We start from the raw sequence: 10,176 nt of genomic DNA, 5'->3' as shown, positions 1-10,176 counted from the left end.
TTGAAAAATAAACAAGAACTCTTTGTTGTCTGTATTTATTCTGCGTGAGTCGACCTTGCGTGATGCACGAGGAATGCCTTCCCTGCCGCTGTTGCACGTGCGCCCAGCTCCGTCGCGAGCTGACATTTACAATGCATGGTACACGGTTCTTCATTTTGTTGGGTCCTCAACTAGTATTTATCAATCGCTTGCACATTGTTAACACATGCTGATGAGTATAATTGGAAAATATAGAGCCCCGAACAAGCGATATTTGTGTTACCTAATTTGTTTTTTCTCGTCAAAGGTTTATCTAACTGCTATAAATATGAACATTGTTGTGGGTAACCTGCTCTAACACAAAATATATACATATTATTTTGAGCTTTTAAGCATTATGCAAAATTATGAAAATATTTAATAGTTAATATCACATCATGCCTTCATGTGCCGCAGTAGCTGAGATTGACAATTACACGCTTTCAAATCTAACGATGCGGGTTCGAACCCCGCTGGCGACACATGTTTTCGGAAAAAAATGAAAATATTCACTTGTAAATAAATGTAAAAAAATAGTTCCGTCTGTTCCATGTGGAAATTAATTCAAATGTTTCTTGACAAGCAACTCTCCATTCCTGAAAAATAATGGAGCGTTCAAACAATTGAATGACGTCACAGATGTGTTTTAATTGTGCAGCTTTTCACTCGCTTGAAAATAAATCGGAACACAATTGTGTTCGATCTGAATGGTATATTATATATATTGGGAACAAACCTCACCGCTCATCATTTAATGCGTTATATTAGTACAGCACTTGGAAGGACAGATACCCCTATAAATATATACGTAGCAGGTGTACATTGCCATTCGCGGCTCAGCTGTTCACAGTGGACTGCCTCCGAGCCGGCCAGTCATTTCCTCCCTTAATGCTAAACGCCAGGCAAGGAAACAACAAGTACCATCTTATAACAGCTTTTTGTATGACAGGCCGGAAATCGATCCGCAGACCTTCCGCTCTCCGGGCAGACGCTCTAACCTCTAGACCACGAAGCCGGTCTCCTGGCAGACGCTCTACCCACTGGACCACGAAGACGGTCTTCTGGCAGACGCTTAGATGTCAACTGTGTTACACGACTTAAGGACATAAGGAGTTCCTTCGCGTATCGTATTGGCCAACGCTTTTTCTGTTGGTGTATTCGTTGGATTATCCCGGTCAGGGGGAGTAAACAATATTATTCCCTTCAAATGATATGTTTAAGTAAACCAGGTGAAATGAAACGCCTCCGTAGTCTTGTGGTAGAGCGCCTGCCCGGAAAGGTTAAAATATGGTCCTTGCTGCTACCCTGCCCGGCACTCGGCATTTAGGGGACTGTCGGCCCTGCGTCCGTATACTGTCTAAGTGGGACACACACACACACACACACACGCGCGCGCGCGCACGCGTGGCATGCACGTCGCTATAAAAGTGCAATAATCTTGAACCTGACGTTAAACCCGATTTCACCTCTCCTCACCCCATCAGCTGATACTAGCTGTAAGACATAAACTATTCACAAAACTACAGAACATAAAGTTTAATTATCCACTACCCGCACACCCCATTATCCAGAGTTTTATATCTCCATTCTAGTATTATGATTATCAAAACAGAATCCCCAATCTTAAGTTTTGTTGTTTAACGCCGCACTCAGCAATATTCGAGCTATATGGCGGTGTTTTGTAAATAATCGATTCTGGACCAGCCAATCCAGTGATTGGCATGAGCATCGATCCATGCAATTGTGATCGATGACATTCATCAACCAAGTCAGCGAGCCTGACCACCCGATCCCATTACTCGCCTCTTACAACAAGCATTGTTGTCTTTTATGGCAAGCATGTGTTGCTGAAGACCTATTCTATCCTAGATCCTCCCCGGCTATCTATCGGCTTGTGATGTCATGCCCTGTGCATAAAATATTTCACGCACACTTCTAAATGTATATCATGTCTATAAATCTGTAAAACTTGCCCAGAAGGCGGTGGCTCATGGGCCAATCTGGTGATGCTGACCTCCGAAATCTGTACTTCTCCAATAGATTGTCATGGGCCGAACCAGCCTGCATGACCTTTCATTTGGTAGAGTGCTATAGCTCTTCGTGTCAAATTAGCTGGAGTATACCACTCCTTTATCCCCAGTCTTTGCAGCTTGGAGATCCGCTGCAGCATAAGATTGTCCTTGTTGACACTCCATCGTGGGTGGGGAAAGGGGGTGCAGCATTACATTACATTCGACATAGCTTCCCAATACACTGGTTCAAAAAGACGTCACATTGAATCTGATGAGACTACTACGCCCACTCGATCCGACTTTTGGCCACGTTTCTTTGTTATAGAAGCTTTAGACAACGAACCAATCAAACTGAATCCATTTGCAATCTCCAAAGGTATAGTTGGTATCTGTGGAGAGGTTACAAATGTTACAAAGCTTCGTTCTGTAGAGTGTGCACGGAGACAACAATCTGTCAATTTTCTCAAATTAAACGAGTTTGTCAATATGAAGGTTGTTGTCTCAGTGCACAAGACAGAACTTGCTGCCTGTCCGGCATGTTCAAAGACGATATAGCCAAGGAACTTAAACAACACTAGGTCACAGCTTTACTTTACTCCAACCGACCAGCACCTACCTCTTTACTTTCACCCGAACGTCTATCCCTCTATCGATCAAAGCTGGTTACTGTAACAATGGAGTGGAGGTGTATATCCCCAATCCACTCCGGTGCTACACCTGCCAAACGTTTGTACATGGACCCAAGTCCTGCCTCTGCTGTTTGTTACCGATGTGGTGACAAGCACAAGGCCACTGACTGCAGGAAGGAGGTGAAGTGTGCAAACTTTGGTGGGAACCATATGGCCTCTGCAAAATCCTGCCCTGTGTGGAAACGTGAATCACAAATTATAAAAATCAAAACTGAACATAATCTCTCGTGCCATGAAGCTAAGAAGAGAGTTGTAGGTATTATCATAACCACTTCTACTCTCTCTTACTCTGCTGCTGTCTCTCGTCCTCCTGTCACTACTGCCTCTATCGACTGCCAGACTGATCTGACATGAATCAAGTCTGTCACAACTGCCTCTATCGACTGCCAGACTGATCTGACATGGGTCAAGTCTGTCACTACTGCCTCTATCGACTGCCAGACTGATCTGACATGGGTCAAGTCTGTCACTACTGCCTCTATCGACTGCCAGACTGATCTGACATGGGTCAAGTCTGTCACCACTGCCTCTATCGACTGTCAGACTGATCTCACATGGGTCAAGTCTGTCACTACTGCCTCTATCGACTGCCAGACTGATCTCACATGGGTCAAGTCTGTCACCACTGCCTCTATCGACTGACAGACTGATCTGACATGGGTCAAGTCTGTCACCACTGCCTCTATCGACTGCCAGACTGATCTGACATGGGTCAAGTCTGTCACCACTGCCTCTATCGACTGCCAGACTGATCTGACATGGGTCAAGTCTGTCACCACTGCCTCTATCGACTGCCAGACTGATCTGACATGGGTGAAGTCTGTCACCACTGCCTCAATCGACTGCCAGACTGATCTGACATGGGTCAAGTCTGTCACCACTGCCTCTATCGACTGCCAGACTGATCTCACATGGGTCAAGTCTGTCACCACTGCCTCTATCGACTGCCAGACTGATCTGACATGGGTCAAGTCTGTCACTACTGCCTCTATCGACTGCCAGACTGATCTCACATGGGTCAAGTCTGTCACCACTGCCTCTATCGACTGCCAGACTGATCTCACATGGGTCAAGTCTGTCACCACTGCCTCTATCGACTGCCAGACTGATCTGACATGGGTCAAGTCTGTCACTACTGCCTCTATCGACTGCCAGACTGATCTGACATGGGTCAAGTCTGTCACCACTGCCTCTATCGACTGCCAGACTGATCTCACATGGGTCAAGTCTGTCACTACTGCCTCTATCGACTGCCAGACTGATCTGACATGGGTCAAGTCTGTCACCACTGCCTCTATCGACTGCCAGACTGATCTGACATGGGTCAAGTCTGTCACTACTGCCTCTATCGACTGCCAGACTGATCTGACATGGGTCAAGTCTGTCACTACTGCCTCTATCGACTGCCAGACTGATCTGACATGGGTCAAGTCTGTCAATACTGCCTCTATCGACTGCCAGACTGATCTCACATGGGTCAAGTCTGTCACCACTGCCTCTATCGACTGCCTCTGATCTGACATGGGTCAAGTCTGTCACTACTGCCTCTATCGACTGCCAGACTGATCTGACATGGGTCAAGTCTGTCACTACTGCCTCTATCGACTGCCAGACTGATCTGACATGGGTCAAGTCTGTCACTACTGCCTCTATCGACTGCCAGACTGATCTGACATGGGTCAAGTCTGTCACTACTGCCTCTATCGACTGCCAGACCGATCTGACATGGGTCAAGTCTGTCACTACTGCCTCTATCGACTGCCAGACTGATCTGACATGGGTCAAGTCTGTCACTACTGCCTCTATCGACTGCCAGACTGATCTGACATGGGTCAAGTCTGTCACCACTGCCTCTATCGACTGCCAGACTGATCTCACATGGGTCAAGTCTGTCAACACTGCCTCTATCGACTGTCAGACTGATCTCACATGGGTCAAGTCTGTCACTACTGCCTCTATCGACTGCCAGACTGATCTGACATGGGTCAAGTCTGTCACTACTGCCTCTATCGACTGCCAGACTGATCTGACATGGGTCAAGTCTGTCACTACTGCCTCTATCGACTGCCAGACTGATCTGACATGGGTCAAGTCTGTCACTACTGCCTCTATCGACTGCCAGACTGATCTCACATGGGTCAAGTCTGTCACTACTGCCTCTATCGACTGCCAGACTGATCTCACATGGGTCAAGTCTGTCACCACTGCCTCTATCGACTGCCTCTGATCTGACATGGGTCAAGTCTGTCACTACTGCCTCTATCGACTGCCAGATTGATCTGACATGGGTCAAGTCTGTCAATACTGCCTCTATCGACTGCCAGACTGATCTCACATGGGTCAAGTCTGTCACCACTGCCTCTATCGACTGCCAGACTGATCTGACATGGGTCAAGTCTGTCACTACTGCCTCTATCGACTGCCAGACTGATCTGACATGGGTCAAGTCTGTCACCACTGCCTCTATCGACTGCCAGACGGATCTCACATGGGTCAAGTCTGTCACTACTGCCTCTATCGACTGCCAGACTGATCTGACATGGGTCAAGTCTGTCACCACTGCCTCTATCGACTGCCAGACTGATCTGACATGGGTCAAGTCTGTCACTACTGCCTCTATCGACTGCCAGACTGATCTGACATGGGTCAAGTCTGTCACTACTGCCTCTATCGACTGCCAGACTGATCTGACATGGGTCAAGTCTGTCAATACTGCCTCTATCGACTGCCAGACTGATCTCACATGGGTCAAGTCTGTCACCACTGCCTCTATCGACTGCCTCTGATCTGACATGGGTCAAGTCTGTCACTACTGCCTCTATCGACTGCCAGACTGATCTGACATGGGTCAAGTCTGTCACTACTGCCTCTATCGACTGCCAGACTGATCTGACATGGGTCAAGTCTGTCACTACTGCCTCTATCGACTGCCAGACTGATCTGACATGGGTCAAGTCTGTCACTACTGCCTCTATCGACTGCCAGACCGATCTGACATGGGTCAAGTCTGTCACTACTGCCTCTATCGACTGCCAGACTGATCTGACATGGGTCAAGTCTGTCACTACTGCCTCTATCGACTGCCAGACTGATCTCACATGGGTCAAGTCTGTCAACACTGCCTCTATCGACTGTCAGACTGATCTCACATGGGTCAAGTCTGTCACTACTGCCTCTATCGACTGCCAGACTGATCTGACATGGGTCAAGTCTGTCACTACTGCCTCTATCGACTGCCAGACTGATCTGACATGGGTCAAGTCTGTCACTACTGCCTCTATCGACTGCCAGACTGATCTGACATGGGTCAAGTCTGTCACTACTGCCTCTATCGACTGCCAGACTGATCTCACATGGGTCAAGTCTGTCACTACTGCCTCTATCGACTGCCAGACTGATCTGACATGGGTCAAGTCTGTCACCACTGCCTCTATCGACTGCCTCTGATCTGACATGGGTCAAGTCTGTCACTACTGCCTCTATCGACTGCCAGATTGATCTGACATGGGTCAAGTCTGTCAATACTGCCTCTATCGACTGCCAGACTGATCTCACATGGGTCAAGTCTGTCACCACTGCCTCTATCGACTGCCTCTGATCTGACATGGGTCAAGTCTGTCACTACTGCCTCTATCGACTGCCAGACTGATCTGACATGGGTCAAGTCTGTCACTACTGCCTCTATCGACTGCCAGACTGATCTGACATGGGTCAAGTCTGTCACTACTGCCTCTGTCGACTGCCAGACTGATCTGACATGGGTCAAGTCTGTCACTACTGCCTCTATCGACTGCCAGACCGATCTGACATGGGTCAAGTCTGTCACTACTGCCTCTATCGACTGCCAGACTGATCTGACATGGGTCAAGTCTGTCACTACTGCCTCTATCGACTGACAGACTGATCTGACATGGGTCAAGTCTGTCACCACTGCCTCTATCGACTGCCAGACTGATCTCACATGGGTCAAGTCTGTCAACACTGCCTCTATCGACTGCCAGACTGATCTGACATGAGTCAAGTCTGTCACTACTGCCTCTATCGACTGCCAGACTGATCTGACATGGGTGAAGTCTGTCACTACTGCCTCTATCGACTGCCAGACTGATCTCACATGGGTCAAGTCTGTCTAGCCACTTCCCACTGCTTCATTCAATAAACCAGCTGTGACACCTTCGTCTGTGACTCCTCCAAAACCATAAAAACTGTAAACAATGTTGCGTCTCAGACTCCCAAACTAACACCTGAACCAGAACCAGTACCAGAAATTGCTGAACTTACAAACAGGGAAAAGTAATTATTGAAAAAGAAGCAGCTAAGAGAACAACCGCAAACACCAAAGGCCATCTCTCCCTTAGAGGTCCCAGTAGAGGTCCCAGTAGAGGTCCCAGTAGAGGTCCATAACACCTTTGGTCCACTGGACATGGAGGTATCTCCATCTTCAAACTAAGCAAATAGGAGTACCACCAAGTCTTCCTCACGTTCGCATGACATTTTTCCTGTGGAAGCACCACCATGAATCCACAAAACAAAATAAAATGAAATTGCAGAGGTGTTAAGAAGAATTTTAATGAAATACAACTTTTAATCCCAGATTTTAAACCTTCAGCTTTGTCTCCAAGAAACATATCTAACAAGTGCAAAAGTGAGCGTGGCTCACTAATACCCCCGACCCGCCTAGTGTGTCAGTAGTTACAAAATAAATACCTAGGATAGGGTTAGCCTTTAGGGTTTGAAAAATTCATAAAAAAATGGAAAATTAATAAAAACTATTTTTTTCTTTTGACTCTACCCCTCCATATGACACAGATTATATGTACTAAGTTTGAGATGAATCCACTGAATAGTTTAAGAGAAATCGCGCGGACAAAGTTTTCAGACGGACGTTAGGGTTTGAAAAATTCATAAAAAAATGGAAACTTGATAAAAACATTTTTTTTCTTTTGACTGCACCCCGCCATATAACACAGATTATATGTACTAAGTTTGAGATGAATCCACTGAATAGTTTAAGAGAAATCGCGCGGACAAAATTTTCTGACGGACGTTAGGGTTTGAAAAATTCATTATAAAAATGGAAAATTAATGAAAACAATTTTTTCTTTTGACTGCACCCCTCCATATGACACAGATTATATGTACTAAGTTTGAGATGAATCCACTGAATAGTTTAAGAGAAATCGCGCGGACAAAGTTTTCAGACGGACGTTAGGGTTTGAAAAATTCATAAAAAAATGGAAAACTGATAAAAACATTTTTTTTCTTTTGACTGCACCCCGCCATATGACACAGATTATATGTACTAAGTTTGAAATGAATCCACTGAATAGTTTAAGAGAAATCGCGCGGACAAAATTTTTCTGACGGATGTTAGGGTTTGAAAAATTCATAAAAAAATGTAAAATTAATGAAAACAATTTTTTTCTTTTGACTGCACCCCTCCATATGACACAGATTATATGTACTAAGTTTGAGATGAATCCACTGAATAGTTTAAGAGAAATCGCGCGAACAAAGTTTTCGGACGGACGGACGGAATCTTGGTATAACTATATACCCCCGACAAAACACAGATCTATTTGATATCCGTCAGTACGGTTCTTACCACTCGTTTTCCCCTCCTGGTGATAAAGCTACAGGAGGGTCTTCTATCCTGGTGAAGCAGGGCATAATCTATAGCCCTGTTCCACTCAACACTACTCTACAAGCTGTTGCTGTCTGTGTTACTTTCAACATGGTGTTTACACTGTGTTCACTGTATCTTCCACTTTCCTCAACCACCCGTCAATCAGATATTCAGACTTTGTACGATCAGCTCCAGAAACCTCGTATCATCATGGGCGATTTAAACCGTCATATTCCCCTATGGGGGAGTACTGATATAAATAATAAGGGAAAAGTCCTTGAAGATTTTATCTCAAACAATGCTTTATGCATCTTCAATGATGGTGATAACACCTATCTGCATCCTGCCACTGGCACTAGATCTTTCACCGACAGATTCAAGTATTTTGAATGAATTCGAAAGATCGGTCCCTGAAGACAATACTTACAACTATTATTCCGTCTCACGAACCACCTTCAAGTAGGTGGAACTTTACAAAGGCCAATTGGTACTTTATTCCAAACAAAATTACAAACAGGATGTTCTGAAAAACTAAAACCTGACAGTTTCAGGAATTATCCTGATCCTATACAACTTTTGTTCAGATATATTAAAGGCTATTGGAAACGAAAGCATTCCTAAGTCCTCTGCAAACCCTCATATACGTAACCATGGTTCGATGATAATTGTAAACAAGCTGGAAAAAATAGGGGGAAAGCTGCGAAATATTTCCGCCGACATCCAACTGTCCACAACTTGAATAACGTTAAAATCACGAGCGCCAAAAGTGAGACGTACCTTTAAACAGAACAAACGTCAATCCTGGAAGAACTTTGTATCAAAAATCAATTCCCGCACACCAATGTCCATGGTGTGGAACATGATTCAAAAGATTAAGGGCAAAGGATCCAAATCTGGAGTTCACCATTTCAAAGACGGGAATACACTTTTAAATGCTAAATCTGAAATTGCCAAACAAACTTGGTGACATTTAGGCAAATCATTCCTCATCATCAAACTATAATCCTCAATTTCAGAGGTTTCAAAAACAACAGGAAAAGAAAAAAGTAAATTTAAACTCTGATAATGGTAAGGGCTATAATAAAACATTTTCACTCCATAAATTATATACTGCCCTAGGGCAATCTCATGACACTGCAGCAGGAGCCGACAACATCCACTATCAGCTACTGAAACACTTGCCCGATTCATGTTTGGAAACGTTACTTAATATAGTTGATGAAATATGGACAACCGGAAATTTTCCTCTTTCGTGGCACAATGCTGTTATTTTCCTATTCCATACGGATCCATCCAATTGCCGCCAAATATCATTAACTAGCTGTGTTTGAAAACCCATGGTCAACAAACCGTATATTTCCCCTCTTTATCCCGTACAGTGAATTCAAACCAACTATTAAATATTATACTCGGCATCTCATGCAAAAGAGGTGGGACACCGAGGTAGGAAGCAATAAACTTCACGAATTGAAACCAATAATCGGTCATACCTACATGGGTTGTCAGTCAAGACATGACGAAGTCGTTTTACGACGATGTCGTATTGGCCTCAGTCGGTTTACCCCCGAATATCTGCTTATGACAGATGAGGACGAACCTCCGAAGTGTTTCCCTTGTGATGAAAGGTTCACCGTCAAGCATATATTGCTGGACTGTGTGTACTTTGCAATCGCAAGGGATTCACATTATCAAAGCGTAAATCTGAAAGATATTTTTTCCCGTACCAGCGGGCATCTCGTCTTACGTGAAAGAAATTGGTCTGTATAATAAATTTAAATTCGTATGTGAATAATTAAATGCTTATTTATAAATTTGGTGTGATGCTTTTATC

The sequence above is a fragment of the Haliotis rufescens genome, unplaced genomic scaffold, assembly GCF_023055435.1.
Source record: "Haliotis rufescens isolate VD_foot unplaced genomic scaffold, xgHalRufe1.0.p SCAF_1, whole genome shotgun sequence".
Lineage (NCBI taxonomy): Eukaryota > Metazoa > Mollusca > Gastropoda > Lepetellida > Haliotidae > Haliotis > Haliotis rufescens.
The sequence above is the reverse complement of the archived record's forward strand: the minus strand, read 5'-3'. Positions refer to the sequence as shown.